General features: G+C 41.2%; 1 protein-coding gene across 2 annotated transcripts in view; it reads right to left on the bottom strand.

The window, feature by feature from the left end:
* MAF (MAF bZIP transcription factor) overlaps positions 1-26196 on the bottom strand; it is a 240586-nt gene that overhangs the window by 121971 nt on the left and 92419 nt on the right. Inside the window, exon 3 of one of the 2 annotated variants that reach the window (XM_073308013.1) lies at positions 6719-7992. The exons of the other annotated variant lie outside the window; for it this stretch is intronic. The gene's annotated coding sequence lies outside the window, so the exon portion shown is untranslated. Of the gene's footprint in view, positions 1-6718; positions 7993-26196 lie in introns of those variants that run through there. 2 annotated transcript variants of the gene reach the window in all.

Here is a 26196-nt window from a genome sequence, read left to right on the forward strand (position 1 = left end):
AGCTTAGGGGGTTTTCATGCAGGTCCCCACATCCTAGAGTTCCTAGAGTTCAGAGTGGGAAAGGAACCTTGATAACTACAATAAAGCCTATGGTCCTAGAGACTGGGCCCCCCAGAATGCCATTTGCTCTACATACACAAAGTAAAAAATAGCCCATGCCCTAAAGATATTGTTACACTGGAGAGCATTCAGAGAAGAGCCATAAGAATGATTAAAGGGTTGGAAAACATGCCTTATAGTGATAGACTCAAGGAGTTCAATCTGTTTATATTACAAAGAGAAGGTTAAGGGGTGACTTGATTCCAATGTATAAGTACCTACATGTGGAACAAATATTTAACAATGGGCTCTTCAATCTAGCAGAGAAAGGTATAACATGATCCAATGGCTGGAAGTTGATGCTAGACAAATTCAGATGGGAAATAGGGCACACATTTTTAATAATGAGAGTAATTAACCATAGGAACAATTTACCAAGGGTTCTCCATCACTGACACTTTTTAAATCAAGATTGGATTTTTCACCCCTTTTCTCTATTTTGTAAATCCTCATTGGAGAAATTACCTTTCAATATAGATATGGAGGATAGGCATGGTCCTATAGGAGCTCTTGTGTTGCACAGTGCCATGGAATGGCATGCGATGGAAAAACTCGGTTAAAAAAAATTAGCCAGATTAGTATTGGTGGGAGCAGCACCAGGAACCAACTGCAATCAAACCCAAACACGTCTGGATAAGCACCTCTTAGCAGAAGTACGTGAGAGCTATTATTTTGTCCACGCCCATGTGAAACAACATGAGAGGAGTCAGACCAGCCAAACACACCTCTCATTGTTCTGTCCCCACCATAGAACCTCCCCTCTTGATTCCTTGTAAAGACTGCCATATATGTGAAGAATCAGCCAAAGACAATAACATTTCCCTCCTCTTTTAACAGACCAGTTTGGCTGGTTTTAGGGATTAAAGTTTAAAAAAGTGTCTCTCAAATGAAAGTGTTCAGTGCCTTGAATAACAGAGTCAAAGTAGTTATATTACATATTCTGCCCGTGTGTTATTAAAAAGGTGCTTTGAGCCTGAACGATAGTCACATGAGCCTCCTAGCATGGAGACTATGGGAATTACTAACTGCTGCTGAATACAGGAGTAAATGCAAATGGACAGAAGTTATATAAGTGGCCTGAACATACATTACGCTCATCCTAAGCAGCTTTAACCTATGCATCCCAGTTTGAGAAGCATTCTCTCTCTGTCACTCTTCTGTAGAAATGGGAGCAGTTTGATCAGGGAAGGCTTCCTTTGCTTTTGATGCTGTCACCTTCGGAGCAATGTGCTTTTATTAGGTCAGATCTGTACAGCAGTGCCAGCATTGTTCTGTAGCCCCTCCCGGGCCATGCAAGCAGGGAGAGCAGAACATTGGAGTTAAGCTCTTGTACAGGCAAAAGCAGAATTTTGCCTTTCCTCTTTTGCACACTGCGAAGGGGGATTTCTGTGATTTACCAAGATTAGGAACTTGTTTGTTTTGTTTTGTTTTTTTGGCTGCGGCCTTAGGGCCAAAAATCTACATTCTTTATTCCAGCAAAACTCCAACTGAATTCAGAAATGGCAGGATCAAGTCTTGTGTTTGCAGTCCAATGCTGGTTGTTTTGACAAGTTATTTTGTCCGCATCTGCATGGTCAGACGCATCAGGCTGTGAGAGTGCTAATGACACTACAGCATGATAAACTGCTTCTTGAGGTTGAGAGGGGAGGCAGAAGGATAAGGGAGAAAGCAACAGAACTACCTGAAAGAGCCCCTTTCTGTTGCTGTCTGACCAGACCTGTTATCTCAGCTTTTCACACTGCCCAGTGTCTGTCCGACCTCCCGAAAGGTCAGAGCACCCCTCCACCTCCATCCCAAATCTTCCTGCCACGGTTTTCATTCTCTCCCCTCCTCCCCACGCTACACTGCTGGATGTTTTGTTTGTGACGGCCAACTAGCAACAACATAGGAAAGGAGGGCCCCTTTAAGATCTCCACATACAGATGTGGTTAAAGTGCTTTATACAGGCAGGGAGAACATTTGTTTCTATGATAAAGAATCAATGTTCCAGGCTGGAAATGGTCACACTTTGAAATGGTAAATCACAGAGCTCCTCTGTTAAATCGTTAGCCCACAGAGAATTATTTTAAAGCTCCGGATGATATTTACATTAATTTTTTTCGCAGACGGAGTCACGAAGGAAGAAGAGCAACAATAAAGGCAGAGACATGTTACAGGGGGCAAAAAAATAATCTCAGCCTAGACCACTACAAATAACTGTACAGGGCGGCAACCTGTCCTGCGTTTCATTTGCTGTTTCCGAAACACTTCAGATACATTCAGGGGCAGAGCAGTCCAACAGCTTGGCATGATTATTAAACAATATGAATCCTTCCTGTGTCTCCTTTAATTTAATTTGATAGATATGCAAAGCAGTGGAGGAGAAAAAAAACACACAGGCTTTTCTTATTGACAGAAGATAACTTCCAGACCGTAGGCCAGTTGCCTATTTTCAAGCAAATACGCACGTGTGGGGGAAGGTAACAAAAATATCTAATACCTGAAGAGAGATTTCTTTTAGGTCTATTTAATCATCCCGTTAAGACTGATGCACAGAAGGAGAACTTTGCAAATGATCATGTTTTATACTGAGCATATTGGGAATTCTTACAATAAAAAAAACCAATAACTGTCAATGTATCATAAAGGAGAGGTTAAAAAAGAAAAACACAACCACAACGCCAGGCGCTGTAAACAGTATCAGAAGTTTTTCAACTGAAATAACATTTTTTTTCCAGAGGTTATGGCTCACATATGGCAAAGCTGTCCCTAGGCTACCACCAGATGTAAGGACACAAGGCTTTATGACTTATTGTCTGTAAGATTTATGGAGATGATATATGATGAGCAATTTTTCATATTCTCATATCATGAACAAACACACAGAGGGCCCTTTCCTGCATAGTATGAAGGTGTATGACAACAAGATCCCTCCACAGCACCGTGACCAGACAGCAAATGTGAAAAATTGAGACGGGGGGTAGGGGCGTAAGAGGTGCCTATATAAGGAAAAGACCCAAAAATCAGGCCTGTCCCTATAAAATTGGGACATCTGGTCACCCTACTCCACAGTGAATCTGTCAGAGAAAACACGAACTGCAACTTTCCTTAGCGGCTGCTGTTTCTGGGGAGTTTATTTATGGGTTTTTTTTGTTATTTAATGAAGGAAATAGGGTGTGGTAGTAGAGGGAACAAATTATTCAGTGAAGAGGGGCTGGTCAGAAATATTTAATGGTATGTTAATGAAAATTATATTATATCCATTTGTTAAATTAGATTCCATAATGTCAGCAGCGTTTCTCCAGAAGATACACAAGTCTAATGCGACCAAAAAAATCCCCCAAGCAACCCAGAATTATTTTCTCCCCCTTTTTGTTCTCTGGCAAATGTAGTTCCTGCAGGTGCTCAGGTGTACTGGCAGGGTTTGTGTAATAACTCACAATTCACTGTTAGGACTCTTCAGGTTTTCTGCAATTTGGCTCCAGGTTGGAACCAGATAGCCTTGCCTAAGCATTTGTGAGATTTAAAGACAGAAGAAAGCTTAGCTCAATGCTTCTTTGATACAGTGCTCCAGCTTTCAGTGTCATAATCCTTCACCTTTCACTTACATTAGAACCAGCGTGAATAAGGAGATTTAGTGAAAACAATAAACAAGAGGAAATTAAAATCTGTTGAGAGTTTTGGTTCAGCTTTGGTAATCGGTGTTTTCGTTGACAGGTAGTTTGGATATTAACACAGGACAATGCCTTATCAACATTAGCAGGGTATCACAGACAGAAAATAACTGTCTCCATTGATTGCCATGTCTCAGCTCTAACACACTCAGCACCTCTGTGCCGCTAACCAATCCCTCCAGTCTGATATTTTCCTCCATTTAAACATTTTGCTTGTTACCTTGGATATTATCCTCATAAGGAAGGCAGAGCTCAGCCCTTTTCTTTGAGAAAGCCACTGTAAATTCTTACCCTCACCAAATCGCTGGGTCACTGGGGTTCTCCTGCAAGAGGCCCCAGTTAGAAGTAAAAAAACCCCAAACAAACAAATCTGGAGATGAAGTAGAAATAGACCTCAAGCCCATCATCTCCAGAACAGCGCATCACATTGGTAAATGGCTAAAAGCATAGCTATTCCATCCATCATTATTAATGTAACACTTAAATCAATTGCCCAGTTCAAACTTTACTTTCTGTTGTCGTTCATAAGCATAAGAGGCCAGCTATTCAGCTGGTGTAAATGGAAGAAGTTTCATTAAAGCCATTGCTAATTTATACCAATTGCACTTGCAGCCTAGAAGTTTTAGACATATGAACAGTTATTTATTTAAGAAGCGTACCCAAATTCACTCCTGCGGGTACCCAAATAAATTGGCATGCTTGAAAGATATGACACATTCCCCTGATGTCCTAATACGTTTGTGTATTTTTCCTGGAAAAATCCAGATGTCACCATTAAAAAGAGAGAGGAAAAAAGAATGGCAGCCTGTAGAACTACCAAAAGGATGTTATTAGTACAATAATGTACCTGCAGGTTTGGAAAGAAGTCTGGCACTTTGTGATCATTTTGACAAAAGGCACTTGAAAAAAAATCAATAAGATTGATCATTCAGATGCACAGTTTATAGATGGGGATCAGAGTTCTTGGACGGCTAACAAAGTAAGTGTTATTTTACATACAATTTTGTGGGGGGGTTTTAGGAAGGTGGCACAAAGCCATAAGAGGATACAGAGCCCGCTTTGCAAATCAGGGAGGGAGTAGAGAGGGAGAGAGTGAAAACAAAGTGAAAGCAGTCACCTCTCAGAAAGCAAGACCATCATGCCACAAAAGTGAGCTTCCCCACATGAAGAAAACAAAACGAAAATATATCCTTCCAACACAGCTCTCAGTGTAAAAGGCTGCATCAAACCCTGAAATCAAAAGTCTGGGAGAAAGCACTAAATATGCCAGCAGTGAGCCAAAGTGTGGCGTATTGCCAACTGTTAAAATTGTGATATATCACATTAAATTCTCAAAGGTTTTCCTGGTCCTGCTTGCAGGCAGGGGGCTTTGTAGGGAAGCGTGTAATCAGAGTCTGCAACAGGCAGCCTAGACTATGGTAGGATGAGCTGTGCCTCAGTTTGATAGGGAGCAGGCTACTTTGTCTCTCTCTCTGGTTTGGGTTCTTGTGTATTATCGTTCTGGATTCTAAGAAATAAAGTAGGGTTACGTTGCAGTCTTCCAACAAGAGTATTTTATGTTTTCATCTATCTTCTCTATTTGTATGCTGTGAAACGTAACACAAAGAAACTCAATAAATTTGGGTGAATTCAACCTTTTAAGGAGAGTGCAGTGAGCAGTAGCCCAATTCTAACAAAGATACATGCAATTACTTCTCATTCTTTAATGGAAAACATTGCCCAGGACTAATCTTTATTAAAAATAAATGTTCAGCTCCTCAGCTGCTGTTAACTGGTACACTGACTTCAACAGAACTATACCAGTTAATGTCAGCTGAGGATCTGGCCAAAAGTATTTAATATTATACTTGCCCTGAAGTGGTACTGCTTTTTTGGTGCAAGGCAGATGGCTTTTCCCTCTCACTCTATTACTTTTACTAGAGATGGGCAAAGAGTAGAAGGATGAGAGGGTAGGGTAGGTTCTTGGAGTTTCCAGGGTTTCCTTATTCAGACTTGAGCACAAATACCATCAGAACAATCTCGCCAGCATCACCCTTCTAGCTCTGTCTAGCCTGGGAAATACAAAGGCATGTGAATGAAAAGTTAGCAGAACTGATATAGGATGATACAGAAACTCACCAAAGCAATGACTCACAGGCATTATACTGCCTTCTTTTTTATGCCCACTTACAATGTTATGAAACTTAATGAATCTCCAGTTACCATCTTAAGTATACAGTCCCCATGTTATAAATGAGTGCTGCCAATCATTGGATCATGTAATAAGTGAACTCGCCATTAGATTGACAAATACAATGGACACAATTAAAAACTGGGCATTTTTACCATCCTCAGCAAGTCACTTTAGTACCATAACATCCCAATGTAAATAAGGGTACAAATACCATGGGAAAGGCAAACACATTGGGATGGAAAATGAACATTTTAAATATAACCCACTTCATACACTTCCAGTTACTATGTAAAATGATAACTCTGATGCTTTCTGAACAACCAGTCTTCCCTATATGGATACCATGTAATGTAATATATGCACTTCACAGCTTTAGCATTTCTCTTATTTAAAAATACTACAGTGATCACCCAAAACACTGTAGCATCACTTATGTAAGATGTAGTACTTTGTACCATTTCTGTAGTACGTTATGAAATTCTGACATATAGATTCTCCCTATCTATAGACATTATTTTGTATTAGCTCTAAATATGCACATACACCCCTTTTGGAATAAGGCTTATCACGGTGATGCAAAAAATAGCTACAGACTATCATTTTCTACACAGTTCTGGAAAGTTTGAAGATCATATGCATTACTGTCCCAAAGTTACAGTTTCAAAGGGATTTGGTTGAGAAAGAAAAAAGCAAATTCATTGTTTCTGTTGACAGTTCTTTTAAGACGCCAAAAAAATATAACTCTGGGAGTCACACACTCGGTTTTCAAAAATATGTATGTTTTATTATACAGTATATACAACCCCCCCAAAGGTGGGAGTTCAAATGTAGAAAGGGGAGTGTAATATGGAATTATAATGAGGGAACATAAATAACATGCAACGTAATGTCATTATTTTGGGGAATTTCTATATAATCCCATTTTGGTCTTCTCCCGTCCCTTTTATAAACATTTTTAACATTATCTAGACATCAGCCTTCCTAAACAGACATTTTAAACAGGAAAGCCTTCAGGTTTATTAAGTAGGAGTACTGAAATTGGCAAAAAACCTAATTTGGTTCACATTATGTGGTTGGTAACATTGTTAAGATTCATTAGGATGCTGCAGCACTCGAATAAATGAAGACTTATTTATTATTTCATAGGCTTGTGCCCATTAAAACTAATACTTCCTCTGCTAAGAGGTGCAGACAACAGAACACATGCTGATAAGCATTTGTATTGTAGGTAGAGTACCATACAGCCTGACACCAGGCTTGGACAGTTCAGTCTACTATCAACAGATTGTTGAAAAGGTTTTTACTCCACATACAGAGTCAGGAAAAGGGGTCAAGCAGGGAAGCCTGATTTTGCTTGAATTTACCTGGCAGTCTGGGCATTCTCAGCAGAGAGGCCATGAAGACTGAACTACCTTCTGATTTTGGAATTTATCTCTGTGGAGCAGCTGCTAGGCCACAGAAGCGCTCTCTCTGTCTCTCTCGCTCAAACAAACACACGGTACATTATAGAGGGGAATGAACACATCAGGCACCTACTTACTCACCAGCTCCTGAGCCAATGTCAATGGGAGATGTGAGTGCATATCGGATGGCAGAATTTGGACCAAAGTTACAGACCATACCATCATTTATCTAACTGTCTCATTCATAGCAGCTTTCCTGATCTGTCGGTAATGCCTGCTTAATTGCTGTCAAACGGCATCATTTTAAGTTGGTTTACTTTTAAATGCAGACTTCTACCAGACTACAGGAAAGTCACACCCCAGTCACCCAATCAGTTCCACTGTGGTTTAAATATTCTTGATTTTCCACTGTTTTCCTACCAGCCATTGGAAAAACATGCTGCATTAATTATACATAATTGCCTTGATTAGGTAAACGCTGAAGAAATTAACATATTATAACCTAATAAAAATCATGGGAAGATGAATAGACTACAGTATGTCCACTTCTCTTGCATCTTGTAGGGGCAAAACACAACAGCCTCTTCCATAGCTTGCAGCTAATTTGCTATCAGTGCCCAGCTGCTTTAGAGTAAATACAGGAACAGGGTGTCACATGGGTATCCTGAAGCAAAAAGAGAGAGGTTTCCGATTTCTTTGTTAGCTAGCAAAGATGGTATGCATGTTACCAAAAGATAATACAGGGGAAGAAATCAATTTTCTATGTTGTTACACATCCTTGCATGTAAATGTAAACTTGAAAAGAAAAGAAAAAGTACCTTTCTATTATGCAAAGGTCATCTGAAATCATTAGTACAGACTGACACGATCAGAAGAAAAATAAGTGAGACATCTCTTCTCAGGGAACACTGCACCTACTTCAAACAATATGATATATATGCATGAGCAAACAGATTGTTCCACCCTATTCCAAAAGGGATAGTAACTTCCAGGAATAAACCCAGCTACTATGTAGTGGATTTTATTTACACGTAGTAGATTTGAGCTCAAGACACGTGCATCTTGTTCTTTGCAATGTTTCCCCTCTTCAGCAATCTGAATTCCATCAGGGATCTTGCCTGGTCTCATTTATGTGCAGGATGCATCTCAGATATGGACACAAAGTCGAACAGCTACTTCACAAAGGAAATTTGTATTATTATATAATGAGTCACACAAATATCATTATCACTGCTCTGATACCTGCTGGCAAAGGCAAGACTGTGATACAGCTGCTGGCCTGAATACAACTGAGCTGTGTAATTGATCTAGCGACAAGTGATCTCTCAACACTGACTTATTTCTCCTCTTTGGCTCTCTGCTGCATCTGCAGGGATTCTGCATTTTCAGTCCTTTCACAGGAGGCATCCTCTCTGAAGAGAGCCTCCCTTGCCTGACGCAACAAGATTAAGCAATTTGCTTTTAATTAGAACTGCAGTCATTTCCAAACTAAGCAGTGGAAAGAACAGAAAGCAGACTGTCTCTTTAAAGTGTAAGTGGATTCAGTGCACACTGTGAATTCAGAACCTGCTGTTGGAAAAGTGCAGCTTTCTGTCACCGGTACTTGTGTTCTCTGCTAATTTTTACAAGAGTTCAAGCTGTATGCACCAGTTAGCAGAGACATTGCAGGAGGTAAACTGAGAATGGAAAACCATGACCCCTTGCTGCCTCTGTTTATGGTTCCTAAATTATACCCAGACACTGCTTCAGGTCTCCTCTCCAACTGTTATGCACAGCCCAGTTTGCAAAAATCCAATTCCAACCCAAGAGAAGAGCACCCTTGTCATTTGTGGCCACTGTCCAGCAATCCCAAGTAAAACAGTGCAGGTATAAGTGGAGAAAAGTAAGGTGTTAGGGGGGTGCTTGTGGAATTTCACTGATGAAACAGGAGAATTCGGTCCAAGATCTGGAAGTGTTCAGGGTAACTGGAGATCATATTAACAGACAACTCCACCACCACATATACATATTGTACCAGCATGTAATACTGGCAGGCTGCCACTCTCTCCCTTGAACCCACATGAACACACTTACAACATTCATCTGAAGGGAGGGTGGAAATCTGCAGCTTTGTTTGCAGTACAATTAATATATGTGAATAATTGACGGCAAAGTAAAGCAGAACCATATCCAATACACACTCTGTGGCCAGTTTGTACACACTAATGTAATCTCAGCAGTGAATAGCTGCACTTGAACTTCCATTGAGATAGAGTACCTATTCCAATTCAGAAAAGGAGGACTTGTGGCACCTTGGAGGCTAACCAATTTATTTGAGCATAAGCTTTCGTGAGCTACAGCTCACTTCATCGGATGCATTCAGTATTTTCCACTGCATGCATCAGTATTTTCCACTGAATGCATTCGATGAAGTGAGCTGTAGCTCACGAAAGCTTATACTCAAATAAATTGGTTAGTCTCTAAGGTGCCACAAGTACTCCTTTTCTTTTTGCGAATACAGACTAACACGGCTGCTACTCTGAAACCTATTCCAATTCATTTTCAGTGGCTTAACCTAACTATAAGGTTCACTCAACATTAACTTCATCCTGTCCAAGCATGTCTTGACAGAGACCCGTACCCCTGGGGAAAGCCTAGCAATTCCAGTCCCACCTTAGTGAGCTGAGGCTTAAAGGATATAGGACAGAATTCGGCCTCAAAAGAAACCCCTCAAAAGATGACAACAACCACTTGAACTCCTCCTGGTACATACCACTGCAAACCTCAGTCTATATAATCCTCATATGAAGAGGTATGTGTGCATTCAAAGTTCATGAATCCCTTTCTACTTGCTCCAGGCTGGTATTAGTCTGCTGAGCCTATTGTTCCCTTAGTCCAAATGACCATACATGGAAAACAGAATTTTTCTGCATGTGTCCAAACAACTGCAGAAAAAAAAATCCCCACGAGTGTAGCTGGTGTCGTCTAAATGATCAGTATCTGGCATTATTCTACCGTCAGCTACACAGCTAGTTTAAATTTGAGCTACTGGGTCATTTAGATTAATGCTGTTGATTCAATAACCAAACACAGGCCATAGTCCATCATACTAAGTGTGTAATAAAGCTGCTTACCTACTTCCAAACAAATAGCTTTTATTTGCCCACTCCTCTTTGATACTTCTCTCCCCCCATCAAACCTAAGATTATTGTTCAATTTCCTTCCAGAACTGTACCATACCAACAGATCAAATGATGTCTAAAGTCTCTCCCACAGCCTTTCAAACTGCATATTGCTATGGAATTTTTTAAAAAGTTATATAATAAACTAATGGAAACATTTCTCTTTACTGAATCTTATTTTTTCCCCTTCCCCTGACTCTCTCTACAAAACATGCACCTCCAGTTAAAAAATAGTTTTCCTCCTCTGATGCTAAGGCCTTTGTGAATGTCAATTACACAGGAGTTTGTGGGGGTTTGTGGGGGTTTCGGGATCACGGGGGCACACAGAGAGCTTGCCTGCATCTCATTCACACTTGTTGAAATGAATTAGCATGAAGCTGGTCAACATCTAAGTGCAGTAGACTCAGTTTCAAGATGCATTTGTTCTCTGCAACACGACAGCATCCATGAATTTTCTGAATTGTTTCCTTATCAAGGCCACGTAAATTGTTAGACTTTCTCTCTTATACAAGTACAGTATTTGCCTCCACTCCACTTGCCTCTCTCTAATAAATTCATTTGACCCGAAAGGGTGCTTTAAGACTCTTGTTTAAAATGGCTTCCTAATGATGCTTGACAACATCTCCTGCCTTTGAAAGAGCATCGCTATGCAAGACTCTAATCCCACAAAAGGAGGGATACTTGTTAACCTGTGTCTCCATCCTTTCTGTTGAGTCACCACATTTAACGAAGCACTGAAGGGGAACCAGTACGCAGCTGGGAAATTATGGCTTTACATGATCGTCTCTTACTACAAGAGAGATATTACACAAAACTTAATCCCATGACTCAGCCCTCTCCTTGTACCCCCTTTAATTGTCAGAACCTGAGGAAATCCGGGCCAAGGTAAATAACAATTCAGCAGTAACAGAGGAGATTCACTTTAGGCAATGAATTTTTAATGGGCTGAGACTGCAGAGGAACGCAGGGCCGAGATCTGTGCTTCTTATCTGATGGGGAAGGTCAGTGTTTGAAAGGAGGGAGGGCATGGATGAGAGAACAGATCTGACAAGGCTCTTCAGCTGAGATTTCAGCTTGTCACAGACCGGCATACCTTAACATATTAGGGCCTTATTTTCAAAGAAGTAACGTACACATGCACATGCTACCAAAAACTGCACACCATTTTCCCCGGCAAAGGCAAATTGGCAATTTTAGCCTCGATTTCAACGGGGGCGGGGGATGGGGACAAAAAACCCAGAGACCGATCAGTGCAGATGTGCCATGCTTTTCATGGGAAAGTGGGCCACTCTAATGCCAGTCTTCCCACAGAAACATACATAAAGCACTAAACACCCCTTAAACATATAGGTGCTAGTTATGTCAACATGCCCATCAGAAATCCCGCGTGACCATTAGAATCCACTTGGCTCACTAAGTCTCACAGGCATAGGATTCTATTCCCTCAGTCCACTGACAGGGCTACCACTGACATCACTGGAGCTGCATGTGTGTGCTGAGGGCAGGACCTGAGGATCACTTTGGAAGTGAATTAAGCTCAACCAAATTAAGGCTGCTTTAATTCTAAATGAGCGTGTCCACACAGCCCTAAGAATGGAGCAGGAAGGCAGAGGAGAGGAGAGGTATGCGGAGCTGGTGCATGGCCACACCTACAAAGAAACTCAGTGTGCCCTGTATTTGTTGTTTGTGGTGCAATGACAGCCTCTGGAGTAAGTGGATACACTGACACCCGTCCTATGTCAGGGTGTGAAATGTGCATCCACTGCAAGGGCAACTCCTTAGGGCTGGGTGTGGCATAGCAGGCTCTCTCCTCTCCAGCATCCCTTGCCAACAGTCCCTCAGGTGGTCTCTCTTCCCATAACTCAGCCCTCCAACCAGGTCATGATTTAGTCCCCTCCCGCAAGTCCACATGTCTTTACAAAAAAGGCCATTGGCCCCAACAGTCCTCGCTCCCTTCTTTTGGGGCTCTCTATCAACTTTGTCCCCTTCTCTGACCTCACACCACCTCACCAGTGGCTGGTAGGGGAACCCATTCCTTTAGGTTCCAACCCAGGGACCCTTACACGGTTCCTCAGTTAAACGCCTCCCAGGACTGTCTCCCTAGAGGTCCGGATTCTGCACTTTTGGTATGGCTTCTTCCCACCAAAACCTGGCTCCACTCTGCTGGCTGCTCTGTCTCTTCCCGGCCTCCTGACAAACTTCTCTACTGAGTCGAGGATCCCTGGGCCATCTCTCTCCTGAGCTTCTGCCTTGACCTTGTGTTCTTTCTACTCACTATCTCAGAGAGTGACTGCAGAGTTCCACGCTCTCTCTCAGCATCCCCTTTCTGCTCTAAACTTCCTCTCTGTAACTAACCAGCCAGTTTGTCTCCCATCTGGGACCCATCCTCCAGATGCAGCCAGGTAGCCGAAATGGTCTCACAGGCTCATACTAACCCATTCAGAGTTTGTGTGGGGTATACAACCCAATCGCACAGGGGTATTTATCTTTAGTAACCCTAAACCCATGTTAGGTGACTCAAGGCAGGAAGTAAAACGTTACCAGTCTCTTAGCAGCCCTCCCATGTGTCCCACAGAATCTAGAAAATAAAGTAATTTCAGTCCCCCAATCTGGTAGAGGTGTGGATCAGATGGTAGCAGAACGTGCAAATTTATCTAGAAGGAACTAGCATTAACTAGAGATGTTCAGAAAATGGTATTCCTCCTTTCTCTCCGCTCGCAGTAAATTTTGCCTTTTCCTCAAATTTTCAGCCAAAAACCATAAAACTTTTAATTTTTAAGGTTTTTGTTTTTGACACTAAATGAACATTTTCTGTGACTACTTCTGTGAAAAAATAATTTAGCCAAAAATCCAATTTAGATGGAAAATTTGTGACCAGCCCTAGTAGTGATGGTAAACCAGAGAGGATGAAATACTCCATATTGCTGAATGTGGCAGTCCCAGAGCGATCAGAGATGTACAATACTTTCCAGTACAAGCCTGAAGAGGAATGCAAACTGCTGGACAAGTCATTCAAAAATATTACTCATATTCTGATCCACGCACAAATGTCTCATTCTTGGGGGTATTTTCTTTTCAAGACCAGTTGCCCGAGGAGACCATTGACCATTATTTTACTGCCTGGCATAATAATGCTAAATTATGTGAATTTGAATAACTAACAGCTGGAGTAATTGGAGATAGAATTATTTATGGTATAGGCAGGTCAAAGCAAATTTAATGAGAGAAACAGACTTCACACAATGTAAGGGAGCAGAGATGGAAACCCAGTGTCATTCTCGGTTTTATTTATGTTTCTTGAGGACATCCAGAATGCTACTGAAAGCACTCTTATGTGGATATCACAGGCACTGACAATGAAAAGCACCAGGAGCAGCAAAACAAAGTTCCAGGTAGCATATTTGCACCAGTGGCTGAACAGGCCACTGCAGAAGAAAGTGGTCTGAGAAGAAATGGCCGCGTGATCAGAAAGCCATTGAGGTCCAGAGATAATTACTGACACGTGAGACAATATGTCCGATGTCCAATTGTGAGCACCACACTTTAGGAAAGATGTGGACAAACTGGAGAGAGTCCAGAGGAGAGCAACAAAAATGATAAAAGGTTTAGAAAATCTGTCCTATGAGGAAAGTTTTAAACATGCCCAGATTTTTTGTCTTGAGAAAAGATTGAGGGAGACCTGATAACAGTCTTCAAATATGTTAAGTGCTGTTATAAAGATGATGGTGTTCGATTCTTCTCCATGTCCACTGAAGGTCGGACAAGGAGTAGTGGGCTTAATCAGCAGCAAGGGAAATTTAGGTTAGATATTAGGAAAAACTTTCTAACTATAAGGATAGGTAAGTTCTGGAACAGGCTTCCAAGGGAGGTTTTGGAATTCCCGTCATTGGAAGTTAAAAAAAAAAAAAAAAGCTCGGACAAACACCTGTCAGGGATGGCCTAGGTTTCCTTGGTCCTATGTCAGAGCAGGGGGCTTGATCTAATGACCTCTCAAGGCCCCTTTCAACTCTACATTTCGGTGAATCCGTGATAATATGATGCTCTCACTTGCCAAGAGGTTTTGCTTATGCAGCCTAATCTCCATCCCAGGGGTCTCCATTTGTGTGTTTCATGGACAGTTTATGTTCATGGTTAGTTGTTATTTTTGTTAGTGTTATGGTTTATTTGCATTACAGTTTTTTTAAAGGGACCCCTGTCCTGTGACAGTGGTATTTATCTTTGATAGCTGACCCATGTCAGGACCGAGGTCAGGACAGACACCAGTCTCTCGCACATTTGTTACATTTGGCAGGTAGCCCCGCAGAGAAGTTGGAGAATATTGTAATCTTCATTATGAGGAACTGAGATTTTTCATGATAAAAAACTGGCCTGGCTAAAAAATGTACATTGTAAAATTACCTTTTGGTCATTTATCTTTAGAGAGAGAGAGAGAGAGAGAGAGAGAGAGAGAGAGAGAGAGATTATATATGTCTCCTATGTTACTCTTTCTAGTGCTTTAACTCTGAATCCCCTTGCTTTTGTGTGCATTTAACTCTGACACTTAGGGAGTGTCTGCACTTTGAGCTTGGGGTGCAATTTCCAGCTCAAGCAGACATACCCACATTAGCTCTGATCAAGCTAGTGTGGTAAAAATAGAAGCGTAACCATAGCAGTGCAAGCAGAAGGAGGGGCTAGTCACTAACTGTCCATGATACTAGGTGTGTACTTGAACAGCTAGCCATTCCCGTTACTCATGCCGCCATGGCTACATTACTATTTTTAGCAAGCTAGCTTGATCAGAGCTAATGCGGGTATTTCTCCTGGAAATTATGCGTTTCAACTCCAGTGTATACATACCCTTAGAAACAATTTAACATAGCCGAGCCCCCTTGGGAGTTTTGCCTTTGAGTTCAGTGGAGTCAAGCATTTATCCAGTATTGCCTATGTATGCTAGGAGTACAAAGAGTCTGTCACATATATGTCTCCTGTAGGGAGCTGATTCTCAAACATACACAATGCATAAACTTCTAGGATGGAGAAACCCACCTCCCCTCTACAGAAAAACCAACCTAGTATCTATGGAGGTTAACTCATCTGTCAAGGTTCCTCCCCCACTCTGAACACTAGGGTACAGATGTGGGGACCTGCATGAAAACCTCCTAAGCTTATCTTTACCAGCTTAGGTCAAAACTTCCCCAAGGTACAAAATATTCCACCCATTGTCCTTGGACTGGCCGCTACCACCACCAAACTAATACTGGTTACTGGGGAAGAGCTGTTTGGAAATGTCTTTCCCTCCAAATACTTCCCAAAACCTTGCACCCCACTTCCTGGACAAGGTTTGATAAAAAGCCTCACCAATTTGCCTAGGTGACTACAGACCCAGACCCTTGGATCTTAAGAACAATGAACAATCCTCCCAACACTTGCACACCCCCCCCTTTCCTGGGAAATGTTGGATAAAAAGCCTCACCAATTTGCATAGGTGACCACAGACCCAAACCCTTGGATCTGAGAACAATGAAAAAGCATTCAGTTTTCTTACAAGAAGACTTTTAATAGAAATAGGAGTAAACAGAAGTAAAGAAATCCCCTCTGTAAAATCAAGATAGTAGATACCTTACAGGGTAATTAGATTCAAAACATAGAGAATCCCTCTAGGCAAAACCTTAAGTTACAAAAAAGATACACAGACAGAAATAGTTATTCTATTCAGCACAATTCTTTTCTCAGCCATTTAAAGAAATCATAATCTAACACATACCTAGCTAGATTACTTACTAAAAGTTCTAAGACTCCATTCCTGTTCTGTCCCTGGCCAAGACGACTACAGACAGACCCAGACCCTTTGTTTCTCTCCCTCCTCCCAGCTTTTGAAAGTATCTTGTCTCCTCATTGGTCATTTTGGTCAGGTGCCAGCGAGGTTACCTTTAGCTTCTTAACCCTTTACAGGTGAGAGGAGCTTTCCCCTGGCCAGGAGGGATTTCAAAGGGGTTTACCCTTCCCTTTATATTTATGACACCATCCCATAAAAAACTCAGAAGCAACTCCAATGATTCCAACATAGGCACATTACCTGTGGCATCAGCTCAGAAACTGAATGCCTCTATTGGAACAAGAACACCCAGGACAATGAAAAGGAGGACTTGTTGGACCTTAGAGACTAACAAATTTATTTGAGCATAAGCTTTCATGAGCTACAGCACAATGGTGCTCCAATCGTGAATGGGGTCTTTGGGTGCTACCAAAACAGAAACATTTATAGATGCTGATGCTGCTACTGCTACCACTATGTGCCGCTGGGAATCTGGGTCCTGCAACATGCAACCAAAGAGTGTAGAAAGGACTGGACCCTCCTGGATACCACTGGTAGAGCTGTGCAAATCAATGATTTTTTGGTTTGCTAGCCAAACTGAAAAATTGGGAGGGGGCAAAGTTTTGGGTCAAACTAAACATTTTTTTCCCCATTTTTAAGGGTTGGTTGTTTTTTTTTACCTTTTTAAAAAATAAAATTCAAGTGAAATTTGAAACAAAAAGTTATTTTGAATTAAAAAATCAACACATTTCATTTGAAAAATGTCAAAATGAAATTTTTTTCTGAAATTATTGGTTTTCAACTGAAAAAATCTGGTGAATTCAACACAAATTCTCAGCAAGTTTCAGTCCACCCAAATCTCCATTTTTTTTGGAGACCACAAAATTTTGCCCAACTCTTTCCACTGTTGCCTTCCTGCTGGTTTTTAAACCCCTACTTCTTGGATGTATTTTACGTCCCATAAATCAGGACCAATCCTACTGAAAGCAAATCAAAGGAATTGCACCGATATCTACATGGAACATTGGACCCATAATAGGTTTTCAAAACCCACCAAAACCTTTGCTGTAAGATATGCTGAAAGAAATGCACATAGTTTAATAAAACAATTAAAGGAATATGATTTTTAATCATTTAGACAAAAACCAGATAAGAAGAATTTAGTGTATTTAATAACACAATTTAATTCTATTATAATTACCCTTACTTGCAACAGGAATGACCATTGTACAATTCACTGCAGTGAAGTCTGTGGAGATATATTGTATATTTGCTCCTAATTAAGGGAGAAACTAAGTGTTTAGACTTGGTAGTTGTTAAACTGCAAGAAATAGGTGTTCAGCTCCCTAGAGCGCTCCCCTGCAAATAGCTCAATTAAGGTACTAATTGAAGTGTAGTGGTGTCCCCTGCAGAGTTGAGAAATGCCTATCTGGCACTGTAGTGTCATTCCTTCAAGCATCTTCTCCCAGAGATACTATTTCTGGGATGGATTTGGGGAACACACCAGTGCCCCTGTGAGTTGGTAATGAATACCCACATGTTCAGAAGCACCAACAACTTCGCAGAGGGATCCCTGAAAGATTTCTAATTGTGTGGGTTATTTTTGCACTATAAATTATATGTACGCAGTGTTATTGTAGCTGTTTGGGTCCCAGGATGTTAGAGAGAAGGTGGGTAAGGTAATAGTGGAAGAGACAAGCTTTCAAGATTACACAGAGCTCTTCTTCAGGTGTTGCAGCTAAAAACAAGGTAGAACAGATTTTTTAGCATAAGGAGTTAACTCATATTTCAAAAGACAGTTCAAGGTGAACTGACCTGTTAACACCTCTCCAGTCATTGGGGGGTGGGGGGGAGCAGAGGAAGTTGTTAGTGAGTTATAGATTGTTGTAATAAACCATAAATCCAATGTGTCTATTCAGTCCATGATGTTTAGTGTCTAGCAAAGTTATCAATTTAAGCTCCCAGGCTCATCTGTTGAAAGTGTTGTGCAGGTTTTCTTTGAGGACAAGTACTGAGAGGTGAGATATAAAGTGATCATTTTGCGAAAAGGGTTTGCCCACAGATGATATGGTATTTTTGTCTTTTATCATTTTAATGTGTGAATCCATTTGAGCATGTAGTGATTGTCTTGTTTCACCCACATTTTTGTTATTGGGGCATTTAGAGTATGTTACACTACAGTGGAAGCCCAGGGTTAGTAAACTCAAGTTAGCAGACCCTGGGTCTGTAACCTAGGGCTTGAGCATTGACATTCATTTCTAACCCCAGGTTAGGAATTGTTGAGCCCTGGGCCCCAGTCCCAACCTGAGGTTCCAGCATCTACACTGCATTATGCAGACCTGAATTCAACCACCCATATCCCAGACTTCCCACCACCCTCCAAAAATGAGGTCTCTCTAGCCCTTTGTTCGTGATGTAGCGTGGGAAAACTTGACTGTACACCAAACTTAACTGTCCAAAGGACAAAGAAAATCAGCCCATGGGATTGTGGAATACTTTTGGCAGACTCCCAGAACTCGAATCCAGTGTGGCTGCATCTACACTGTGACATAATAGGGCTTGAATACTGCATCCTGGCTTGACTCAGGTTCAGACCCTCCACCCCTCTGGGGCCCAAGCCCAGGGCTAGTGAGATTTGTGTGTAGCTGGAAGGGGGGTTAGGCTTGAGCCTGAGTTTGAACCCTGGGCTTACTTTGCAGTGTAGACATAGCATGATAAGTGTACTTCATCCTGTGCAGCAAGGGTGTGATAGCCATGTGTACGACCCATGGATCTTGAAAGGTGTGTTGTGGGCAGTGTTGATCATTGTAACAGTGGAGATATGTCTACAGCTTTTGCATCTGTTTTTCTAGCCGAGTCTGATGCTGCTTTGAGTTGATGTGTCCTGGTCTGTGGGCAGCTTGCTTCTGATGATGAGCTTGGAGAGGCTGGGGGGTTGTTTGAAGGCCAGAAGAGGGGGTGTCACTCTGTATGATCCCTTGAAATATGTGTTAACTACTTATGCTAAACAATCTGTTCCACCTTGTATTTAGCTGTGGCACTGAGTATGTTTCCCAGACCCCGGTGTAAGCACGAAAACTTATCTCTATCAACAACAGAAGTTGGTCCAATAAAAGCAATTACCTCACCCATCTTGTCTCGCTAGCACATTATATGGTATTTGTAGTTGGTGATGCCAAGTTGTAACGATCCACCTGGTGGCTGGCAGAGGGAGGTAAATTGTTCAGAATAGCAATGAATCAAGTCTGTCCGTGAGTCAGTCAGTCAGCGCCAAGGCTGGTCGCAGACATGCACCGTTTCAGAATGGTAAAGTTAATGATTGTGCAAGGTCATTCTGCACGTAAACTCAGCCGTGTTAAAATGCTTTACTAAGGAGTGCTCAGGGAAAGGACTGATCCAGTCCTCACTGAAGTATTGGAGTCTTTCCATTTACTTCATTGGGGGTTAAATCAGGCCTAATGCCCTGATCTGCAAACACTTTGGCACCTGCGTAACTTTATTACTGTAGGTAGCCCCACTGACTGACAGGACTACTCGTGGCAGTAAAGTTAAGCAGGTGCATAAACGTCTGCAGGATTGGGGCCTAACTGCATCATTCTTTGCAACTTCTCTCAGGCCAGCAAGGCTGAACCAGGTCCACAGCATTATCTTTACCTTTTGGGGAAAGTGCCATGCAGACTGATGTTGCTGTGTAAGTAATAGATGGTAAAAATAATTCAAGGGAGGTATAACATAAGTAATGCAATTATATACATGAAAATAAATAATCATAATAGCAAAATTCAGCGACAGAGCTGGCTGGGAAATTTATTGCTTGTGGAATTTTCAGGTTTTTGTTGAAGAAATAAAGACAATTTAAGTTTTCAGAAACTGAAAAATTCTTGGACTTTGGGGTGTTGCTTTTTTTGACAAAAATTTGAAAAAATTCAATGAAAACAGACAATTTCTTGCAAAAAATTCCATTTGATCTACCAGGATCTCCCTGGTCCCCCACTCTTCTTCCCACACTTTCAGTTCATTTCCACCTATACACCAATTCTTTAATTTAAATACATTTTAAAAGTGCTCTTTTCTCTGCTGTTCTAGCCCCATTGCCCATTATACCATAGCGCTAAGTTCTCTGCCACACAAAGCTGTGTTTGTGTGCTGATTGAAGGGAACATCATCACTGTTACTGTGAGGGACAGGAAGGGGAGAGGATACATTGGAGTTCTTCTAACTCCTGCTAATTCTTTCTTCTAGGCCACCTTCCCCAGCTTCCATCCAGTGCCTGGTCACTCAAACCTCCTGCATTGCTGTCAAGACTCATCTTGCTAGCCCAGCTGGCATTTAGCATAGTGGGATGGAGAGGAATTCCATCCAGAAGCCACACACCTTCCTATTAGTTTCCCTTGTAAACTCCCCTGTCACTTTCCTCCCATGCAACTAGAGTGCTTGTCAGGGCTCGTTTGAGATCTGAATGTTGCTTCAAGAAGGGCTTGCAGGCATCATTAATGAAGACACACATAGCTCTCCTAACTGTTCAGGAGATGAGCACATCTCAAGAGGACTTTTAGCCCTTCTCTTAGCCCAAGGATTAAGAGGCTGCAACAGAGATTTGAAGTTGCACTTGTTTACATTGCATCTGAGAGAATAGTAGGGGGTGGAGAGATAATCAATATTCATCTGAATATTGATTTGATCAAGGACGTGCTCCTTTTTTAATTTATTTTCCATGAATATTTGCACACTTCAGCTTTACCAGCACAACACTCTTAAAAAAGAGAATTTTACAGTCAGTTTCTAGAACAGTCATTGAAAGAGGACTGACTGCACAATCTGCATTTTGTCACCCAATCTTGGAAAAGAAATAATAAGAAATAATACCAAGTGAGTTACATAATGAAGCAAGAAAGTGGTTTAACTATTGATAATTCAGAATAAGCTGTTGGGTCTGGGGGGAATAAGAGCACGGGAGAAGCACTTAGGAGACCTAAGCCACTGCACTGCTCTGTGCTTCAGTTTCCCCATCTAACATGGGGATAATTATACTTCCCTCCTTTGTAAAGTGCTTTGAGATCTACTGATGGAAACTGCCACGAAAGTACTACCATTATTATGTATAAGGTATTTATAGAGGTCAAATTCACTCCTGTGCAAAGGGCCAGCACAGAAACTTACAGACCACTTAAAACCTATTTTGAGGGCTTAAAGGGGGTCTGACCTGGCTCATAGTTTTTGTGTGGGCTCTCTACGTAGGCGTGAATGTCACCCATAGTGGAAAAAAAATCAAAAGGAAATTTGCAAAAAGTTTAAAATAATGAATGCAGGTGAGAATTTTGGCACCTGCTCACAAGCAAACAAAAAAAGAGGCAAAATTCAGCATATAAAGTATTTACTTCTAATTATTTTTGAGCTCTAGTTTACATACAGTGGTTCATGCTCAGGAAATGAGAGTAGTACTTGGAAACAACAATCTCTGTAGAACAGGGATGGGTAAGGTCTGTTTCCGATGAAGCCTGATGACTGAGGAAGTCATAAAAGCTATCAGAGAGAGGAAAAAGGCAGGCAACGTGTGTAAGAAGGCAAATATTAAGGGGATGAAAGGGATTATAAAGCAAAGATGAAAAGATGTAAAAAGCTGATTAGGAAACCAAATATGACAAAGAGAAAAATTGCCCATGGGGTGAATAAAACAATAAAAGATTTCTTTTAAATAGGTAAAGGAGATGAGATTAACGAGGGAGGCCATTGAACCACTGAGAGGTAGCGGAGGGAACTTAACAACACATGGAAAGGGACAGAGCTGAAAAATTAAACAATTTCTTCTTGCTAGTGTTTAAGAGGGAAATGGAAGCAAAGTTTTCTCTGGCAGAGCAGTGAAGAACTGGAAGCATCAGTGGCCACCAAGGCAATATGTGTGTAAGTTAATATAACTGAAGAGAGACAAAGTCCTGATCTGGATGGGGTGTTTTGAACCCAGAATGCTGAAAGGGATAGAAGAAGAGATTAGTTGTCTAATAACAAAGAATTTTAGCAGCTGCTTAGAGAAAATGAGAAATACAGAGGGGCTGGAATAAAGCAAACAACTCCCAAGTCTTTAAGAAAAGAAAAACAGTGGGTGGGAGGGGGATGGAGAATCAAGACATTTTTGGAGCAGACTCTCAAGCTGGTATAAATCAGCATCACGCCACTGAAGCCAATGGAATCACACTGGCTTACACCAGCTGAAAATCTGGCCCATAAACTAGTAACTTAGATTTCAGTCACAGGCAAGATCTTAGAAACTTTAACAGGGGATGAGATCACCAAACATCTGGAGAAACGTAAACTGATCAAAATGAATCTTCCAGGGTTCATAAAGGGCAGATCTTGTCTGACAAATCCGATGGAATTTGTTTTAAGAGATAATGTGAAAAACAGACAGGGGTGAAGCAGTGGACCTAAACCACACAGATTTCAAAAAGTCATTTCAATGCAGCCCAGTACAACAGAATAATACCCAGGTTGAACAACCCCATTGTCCTTGAAAGATTAAGGAAACAGTGAGGTCTTCTTCTTTCGTATGGCTTGGGTGGGTAGCAACAATTACGAACTTATATCTAAGTTTGATAGCCAGCACATTGCCGCAGCAGTGGAATGAAGCAGCAAAGGAATGAAGGGGACATTCAGACATGATGTGCTCTATCATTTGTGCCTCGTGACCACAGTTGCATACAGGTGTTTGCCTCATTTTCCATTTAAAGAGGGTTTGTCCACATCTCCCATCTGCACCAGTCTTTCCAACATAAAGCAAAATCCGGTGGTTCTGAAACAGGATCAATGATGAGCTGTTTGTTTTGAGCAGTCGAAGTGCTCCATGTGATTCTCCATTGAGCCTCAGCATCAAAGTTGGGTGTAAGGATCTTGATACGGTTCCATAGAGGGTTGAGGGATTTTAATCTCATCTTTGGCAGGTTCTGCCAGGCACGATGCAGTGGGATCCTCGTATTTACATTGACATGATTAAGAAAGCGAGATGTCTGAGCAGCTCTTCTAATCTGTGGACCGGGAGCCAGTCAACTGGAGTAGATTTGCATGTCCCCAACACTATGCGCATAGCACTATTAAGCTGAGTATCAAGGAGTTTAGTGTGACTGCTATGAGACCACACTGGTGTACAATATTCAGCTGCAGAATATACCAAGGCAATTGTTGCAGTTTGTAAGGTACGTGGACTGGAGCCCCATGATGTTACCGCCAATTTTCTGATACGTGTGACACAAGACCTGATCGCGGGTGTTCTCGAGGTGTTGTTGACAGGTCAAACTCAGGTCCAGTGTAACACCAAGATACTTTGGATTAGCTTTGTGTCTGATGCCCTCACCACAGAACTGCACATCAAGTTTTGTATTAGCCATTTTATTGTTCAGATGGAAAGCAGTTACCATGGGTTTTTTTGGATTAGGCCTAAGTTTCCATGGGATTGGATGCAACAATGGAGGAAGAGGTCAGTAATGCACCAAGAGGTCAGTAATGTAAAGCACCCTGTAGAGGTGTACAAGGGCCGCCAAGGTAATTTGGAAACTCCCGAAATATTTTAGTTTCAGGTAGGACTTTTGGGGCTGTGCTGGCTAAATGTGGATTTCCTGGTCAGATATGGATTGCAAACATCTTGCACTGTCCCATCCTCACACCATGGGACTTTCTGTTATTGGGAAACCTGATTCATAACTATTTATCCCAGGGCTGTATCTGTACATTTGCTTCATAAAACAAGATGCTCTAAAATAACTGCTAAGAATAAGAAGGACCGTGGGTGCTCCATTCCCCTGTACAGCATAGACCCATGTTTGCCCTGCTCTGCTCACTGAGAAGTCTAGCACCACCAGTGGTTTTAGACTCATGGATTCCTTGTGATCCTGGAGCACAATGGCTGGGATTTCATCTACTCCATGCACAGCAGTCAAGGTCGAAGTCAAAGAGCTTGGAGATGCCGTTCATAGAAGCCTCCAAAAGTTTGAATGCCTATCCAAACCTTATATGAACTATACACATTTGCTAGACCTGTACAATTATTCTGGAAAGCTCACAGAATCTGCCTTTTGATTACCTGATTAATCACACCTGCTAATTACATCACACAACTAGACAAAATTAACATTTGAGATAGGTCTCTGAAGCGACTGTATGGATTATTTTTCTGCAAATAAAATAGAAAATTTCTGCAGATAATATAGAAAAACTCAGGCGAGGCTTCTAGATTTGGTCACAGACGATTCTGTCATATTAAAAACAACTGAGTGACAACAATGCTAAGAAATGTCACTTATTATTTACTCATGATTGCTCCTAACATTGACTAAAATATTTTAAATGAGGTCTGTTCACTAAACATACAGACACACACTCAAAACACACTTATCAATGTGTCAGAAAATGTCAATTTGATCCTCACGTCTGTGTTTTTTATCACGCCACTGTTAAGTTCTCTACAAAAATTGTAGATCACAAGCACATCATGATAATAAAAATGTTCAATTTGATATATAAATCATGATTGAAAAGAAGACCATAAACATGCAGCTGCCTATTCTAAGTAATATTAATTTATGCAACTTATTGGCTTTTTTTGGAAGGGGATTACATGATTATTATTGCAAAGACTTCCTTCACAAAAGAAAAGAACCACAATATTCTAATTGTGAACCTGGTGGGAAATTCATCCCTGTGCAGTTATATGCTTATATTTGTCATTTAGTTTCTTTGCTGATTTGATTGCATTGGAAAAAATAGATTTAAACATGGATTTATTATTGGGACAGCAAGTTCCTTTTTTCTTAGTTTAATTTCTAACTATTGTGTAATATAATGTTACAGACAGTCTTCAAATCTAATGCCAGGATTTTGGTTTTTATACCTATACTAATCTAGAAATTCTGGACGTAGTCAGAAAGAGCATCACAAAGGAGTTAAACAGAATATCCACATAACACAGAAATACGCATCAACTACAATGAAAAATCCTATCACAAAGAGACATTGCTATGGTCTTGAGTCCTTATTTATTAAATCTACTTTTAGAAAATTCAAACAATCTACAAAACACTTTTCAGATTGATATGTTTTAGGTTTAAAAACTAATCTTTGGCAAGCAAAGAACACCTTGCATTCTCATAGCTAATATTTCCTAATGCTTAGGATTTTTCTGACACATGAATAATGCCGCCTTTATCTTGATTACAGATACCGCTCCTAGAAAAACCTTAGTGTTTGACCAACCTATGGCTTGATGAAGCCACTGAGAAATCAGATGGCTAGAAATGTACCTTGGCTTAGAAAGGCATTTTTCAGACTTTCAAAAAACGAGCCCTGCCTTCAGGAAAATGAGACCAACCTAAGGTACTATGGCCCTCATTACTGTAATATCTGGATACCTTACAACCTTTAATGTATTTATCCTCACAACACCCCCACGAGGTAGGGAAGAGCTATTATCCCCATTGTACAGATAGGGAACTGAGACACAGAAAGACTAAGGGTCAGGTTTTTAAAGATACTTCATAGCTAAAGAGCAGTGAGGTACACAGATTTTCAAAAAGTGCCTAACTCCCTTGAAATCAATGAGAATGAGGCGCCTAGGTACTTCTGAAAATATTCTAGGGGCTTCAATAGCTTTAAAATTCTGCCCCTATGTGAGTTTCCCAAGGTCACACAAGTAGTCTGTGGCAGAGCTGGGAACTGAACTTGAGTACCAGGCCATTGCTCTAGCCACTAGATCAGACTTCTTTTCTATCTCATCCCCCCCCCACCCCCCTTCCCCCGCTTAGACCCACCACGTTAGCAGGGCAGAATGGGGGCAACTTGCACTATCACCATTCTGTGCCCCACCTCTGGCTTGTCCTCTACACTGCCCCCAGCAGAGGCATTGCACACACTGGGAAGTGCTGCCCTA

The sequence above is a fragment of the Lepidochelys kempii genome, chromosome 12 (genome assembly GCF_965140265.1).
Source record: "Lepidochelys kempii isolate rLepKem1 chromosome 12, rLepKem1.hap2, whole genome shotgun sequence".
NCBI lineage: Eukaryota > Metazoa > Chordata > Testudines > Cheloniidae > Lepidochelys > Lepidochelys kempii.